Source organism: Lathamus discolor, chromosome 4 (assembly GCF_037157495.1).
Source record: "Lathamus discolor isolate bLatDis1 chromosome 4, bLatDis1.hap1, whole genome shotgun sequence".
Taxonomy (NCBI): Eukaryota; Metazoa; Chordata; class Aves; order Psittaciformes; family Psittacidae; genus Lathamus; species Lathamus discolor.
The window spans coordinates 30,762,122-30,768,182 of NC_088887.1; positions in this window are offsets into that span (position 1 = coordinate 30,762,122).

Here is a 6,061-nt window from a genome sequence, read left to right on the forward strand (position 1 = left end):
GTGCTGATCCCAATAACAGCCAATGTCCTGTGTCTTCTATGCCTCTGCACTGTAAAAATTCAGTTCCCCATGTGTTCTCTACCCCTTCTACCACAGTAGCAGCTTATTCTCTGTAATGGTTTTGGTGGGGTTTCTTGGGCTTTCAGAAGACAAAAACCACACAGCATAGCTTGTGTGGCCAACGCATGTGCTAGCTGGCAGGCCAGCTGCTGCCAGAAGAGAAAAGGGTTGAGATTTCCCTGCCTTTTCCTCACTCTTTTAGTAGAGCTGCTTTCATCTGTCTAGTGGCTGATTTTCATAGAAGAGCAGGAAGCTGCTGTCTATCAAATGTGTCTGAAATCAATCAGCTGGTTCAAAGGTTATGATGACGGCATAGACAAGGCAGTCCTACGTGATTTGTCACTTCATTACAGGTTCAATGGTAAGCCAAACTGGGGGAGAGAAAAAAAAATCTTGGCTATTCCAAGAGAGAGTCTTTTTAGATTAAAGCAGGAAGAATGTGTGCAACAACATCGCCTCTGAACTTTTGAAAGGTTGGCTTCTCCCATTTAAAAAGAGGAAGCGTTTCCCCTCATGCGTTTGCCAATACCAATTGTTGTGCTATCACATGAGGAGAGGGAAAGACTGTTCTCAGAATGCTGCTTCCTCTTTCAACGCATCAGACAAGGGGGGAAAGGAAGGATTTGTTCTGACCAGTTTCTTTGTTTAACTTTTCTTTGATATGGAACATGATGTCTTTAAAGAAACAGCTGCTTTAAGTTTCTGTGAGCCCATCTTCAACCTATATAAGATCTATATCATTGTCACAAAGCCTTTATATAGTGAATTCCAAATTGCAAAATATGTAAGATTCCAGCTGCACCACAACCAGCATAAAATAGGAATGAATTCCACAACTCTGTATCTCAGTAGGTGGATGAAGTTTCCAGAAAGACCTGTACAGTCCTAGCAAAGGTTCAACCCTCAGTCATACCATGCTCCAGTTGTCTGAGGACATCAAGCTGACAGAGCTGTTAGACTACACTGTCGCTGGTGGCGTTCTAATGCAGGTAAGTTGGTAAACAAAGTTAGGAAACTATATGCCACACAAAACAAAAATTAAGTCTCCAATGCAGAATATATGCCTCTCTGAAAGCGCAGAGAGACAGCCTGTGATTGTCTGGTGCCAGAAACCTTACTTCACACAGAGCTAACCTTGCAGTCAGGGCATCCTGCAACACTGATGTCTGCTTGCTTGTCTGCTCATCCTTTGGTCATATAAGCATCCAGCATGTGCATTTGTGCGGTGCAGTGAAGCATTGCTAGTTTTCCTGGTTATAAAGGAATTCAGAAGTAATATTAAATAATGATTTGACTTTTGCAGGACTGTGATGAATGCTTCGTTGCTGACTTCTCAGGTCAAATCACTTGGCTGCATTGTCCTTCTCCTTCCCTCAGCTCTTAAGTGAGGATGATGTTATGCTGGTACCACAGTGATGGGAGAGACAGATGCCTCCTAAGTAAGCAGACAAACACTATGTGAGTAATGACAGAGCAAGCAGGAGAGGGGCAAGGCCTGTAGCTAATGTACAGCACTCGAAAAATCTCAGCAAGATACTCTTGAAGGGGACAGGGAAAGCTGTACATACAGTGACTGTTAGAAGACAAGTTAACTTACTGAACCAAGCAAGGTATTTCTTGGATAACTACAATGGTCTTTGCTAAATTCTACTCTTCTGACCTCAGAAGAGGGTTTATGACTAAAATAACAGTGACAAGCTGTACTTCAGAGCTCCTACATGCGCTGCTCATTGAGACCTGACTTGCAGTAAACATGGAGCAAGTTCACCTCCAGGCATGATCCATAGCAGTTGAAGGAACCTGCCAGATAAATGAGGTTCTTCCTTGCCACAGAGCAATCAGTCAGATTGAACTGCAAAGTAGAATGAGAAGGGATATTGAAATATTTTGGAAAACTTGACCTGCTGTTATGTAGCTTTCCCCAATGGGAAATACCCCAATCCCAAAGAGAATAAAATCTCAAAAGCAAATTTTTTAACATATGAAGAAAGAAGCAGGGGAGGGAGGGAGAAGGCACACTTCTGTTTTTACGAAGTGGGGTTTCATGTAAGCACAGGAGTCCAACCCCACTTTGTCCAAGAAATGTAGAAATAGCGCCCAAACTCCCAAATGCAGTGCTGGGAAAGAAGTGGAAAGAAGCAGGGTTTGGTTTGGTTTGTTTTTTAATATATACTTCACTTACAATGTTTTGAGCTTCCAAAACTATGCAGAAAAACTATCACTCAGCTACAGAGTATCAATATATTCACAAAAGTTTGCTCTAATTCCTTTCAATGAACACCAGCGAACGTCATGGTGTTATATAGTAGGTTATATTTTGACTTTAGTAAGATTTTTCATAATATCTTACAAGATACTGCCACAGACACATTAAGGAGTAATGAATAATTTGTGCTATGTCCATGACAGAGATGAAAAGAGTTAGAAGACCACAAGAAGACAGAGGTGAGGAAAAGTTTTCTAATGATGAAAACAGAAAAAGTATAGGAAATATTGTCTGAGAAGTGGCATATTAAAAAAAACCCCAACCAAACAAAACCAACAAAACCAACAGCTAAGCCCAAATGACCATTAGGAAGGGGGGAGATACAACTGATCCTGCCTTGAGCCTGTACAATGAACCACTGGACTCCCTAAGGTGCTTCCTGAACTTACGTTTCTGTGTTTTTCAAACAAGATGAAATGCTGGATTTTCTTCTTTTATCCTGTTCCAGAGCTGACATGAGAAGAAACAAGCAAACGATTTCTCCTTTGTCTGTCAGCCAACTGAAATAAATTCAGTGAGCCCTCCATGGCTTGGTTTCCTCCATCACATGTATGTTTTAGCATTGATGACCACAGGTGCACACATTGTCTTCCTTTCTGTTTGGTTGCCTGTGTACTGGAGATAGAGCATCTCTTCTAACAAATTGTACCAACATCAGTTTCTGTTTCTTTAGTCTATAATATCAGTGAGGAAGCTGCATTCAAACTTACCAGAATACAAACTGTAAATATTATGATATATTTGGTAGGTTATGAAACATTTCTACAAGTAATAAAATAGTAAGCTAGGTGTAGTTCGTTAGCTGGAGCACGAAATAGTTACAGTGAAGTGTGGTTTACATAAAATAACTTGCCATAAAAAATGTTTCCCTATAAACTACCTGAACACAAGATAATAAATTATCACAGAATAAATCTGACTCAAGGTCAGAAATGCAATGCTGTATCCCCCTAAGCATCATGTTATATCTGTGTATTTATCTTCTACAGGCTCAACCATAATGCATCACTTATTTTGGTAATAGCTCACTCTTGATGTGCAGAATGTAAATTTGGTTACGTTTGGGTTCAGTTTGTTTTTTTCTGGCAAGGCTTTCATAGTTGAGCAGACTTTACCATGATCAGCTCTGCCTTATAGATGTTTTTAACCAAACTCATCATTGTGCTATCACAGTACCCTGTACCTTTCAAGAATACATTTTGCATAATTCCTGCAGCCAACTCCTACCTTCAACAAGCACAGATTTCTTCCCACTAAGATGAAAACCCCCCAAAAAAAACACTAAGTATATATCTCAGCTTTTAGCACTTCACAACAGTGCTAGCCGAGAGCTGGTAGTCACGTACACACAGTCACCAAAAACTTCAGATGTTCAGAGCCTTCCTCTCATCCCATAGCAACTGCTGCCAGCACAGCCCATAGCCCTGCACTCCCTACCTTGGTCCCAAGAGTCTGTGGGAAGCTGAGAGAGGCCGTATGAACCACTCTGATAGCAGCAGCCTGCTCCTGCTCCTGCTCACTGTTCATCCAGGTGTTGCTCACATGTCTGCAGCAACAGGCTGCAGGTGCAGAAGGTGTCTGTCCAAGTGTTCCTGAAAGTGCGTCTTGCATCAGAAAACATGACACTTCCAGGAAATAGCGAACCTTGTGTGCATGTTTTACACACATGGTCTGCACGCGTACAGCAAACCCAGCAGCCCTGGGAAAGGGAGGAACGACCCTTGTGGGACACATCTGCTGCTTGTTCACAGTAATGACCATCTTATGATGGGAAAGAGCTGTCTAACGCTGGCTCTGTTGGACCCCATAAGGGTGTACTCCTCCTGATCTGGAGAAGCATAGCATCAGTGATGCACAAAGTGAAGGCCTGTTTGGTGTCAGCCATTAACACTGTGGACATAACAATGTGCCACTTGAGCTCCTTCTCAAGGAAACTGCCAACCCAGAGAGCCCTAGTTCTTGTGAGGAGCACAGCCACATGAGATCAGTATGAGAAAATTACCAAAGAACTGTCCACAACAGACTGCCACCAGGAAGGCTTGTCTCCCGAAAATGGCATTCCTGATTCCTATAAGCTAATAAAAGGTTGCCATTTCACCCCATTTATCAAAGAGCACCAACAGTACAACCGCTATGCTGAATGTTGCTTTGAAATCCTCTTGTTGAGATTGCAAAGGCACTTCAGCAACGCTCATCTGCCGAGTTGGGTGTTTTTGCAGCTTCAGAAAAAGGATAAATAACAGCTTTTGTCTTAAAGAGCAATGAGTTTACACAAAATCACACAGGAAGTTGTGGTGAAGCTGACAATACTTCACAGATTATGTCCTACTTTGTTACCTTCATCACAACATGCTTTCTGCTCAATGACTGTCCACTGACTATGTCATAGGATAATCATGCAAGATATGATGGCCCACACAAAGTGGTACGTAATAGGCTATTATTCGCTATTATTCTGTTATACAATAAATACACTTCCACATTATATATTGCATTGCATATCTATTGATCCAAACAAATTAGTAATGGAAACTAGAAACTAAAATTACATTGATTGGTTAAACACTCCATAAACTTGTTTTTTTTTTTGTTTAAAGAAGTTGTGCTAGGTACACGCACTGGTAGCATACTAGAGAACATTAGACATCCTGTGTTTCAAAGGACATGGTTATCCACAACCTCTTGCCACAGAGTTCACTGTAATGGTATCAGCCTCTTCTCAATCATCAGATTTTTTGGTAGGACAAGTTTGCAGCTTTTACATCCCTGCACTGGCTAATGCTGCATATATGTTCATTCATTTACAGGAATCAACAGCATCTGCATTTTGTAAGTACAATTAGATACTAATGGTATTGGCTTTTAACAAGCAAAACTGACATTGGGGTTAGATGCTGATGACCATCTCAGAAAAGGAAATCATTGAAAGGTCATAATATAGAAAAAGATGATGCAAACCATAGAAATACTTTGGATCAAATTTTGCCATCTTAGATGGTAGAAGCGATTTGCCTCATCGACTCAAGAAGGATCCCTGCACTTATAACCCAACATAAACGTAATTGTGTGGATTTTTTGCATCTTGCCCTCTAGCTACCCTTAAACATTTCTTAAAACCTCCAGGCCAAAAGAATTAAAGCTCTAGTTATGTATCACTTTATCAGTACCCCAGGAGAGCCTGGGCTTAGCAGATGTGCTCAGAGCATGTGCAGCACCTCACAGGAAAAGAGACATCAACAGCAGCTAAGAATGCTTTTATCCAGAAGTAAGCTTGGAAGGACTATCACCCCCTTAAGCAACAAAAAACTATAATGTTTATTAATACCTAGGATGTAGAGGACATAGACCTTTGCCTACCAGAGTTTCAAATCCTCATCTCTGAACACATTGCTGTGACCACTTAGGAGCTTCTTGCTTTGAGAGGGTAGGAAGCGAAAGGTAAAACCTGACTTCTACCCTCCCAACCACTGCAGCTGGGCAGTCTCATGAAAAACATGAGACAGAAAAGATGAGCTTTTTAGTCATAAATCCAGAACTTCTGCCTGCAAAAAGTGAGCTGGGTCCCACTTCAGGAACTGCAGCATGCATGCTACATTCAATACTCACTGAAGTATTCATTCAACCAGACTGCACCACAACGCAAATTTCCCCCAGACAAGTGCCCTATTGAAAGAGAGGAATTACATTTCCTCTCCATGACTCAATGCATCTTGTGCTTTCCCAATTTTTAATATT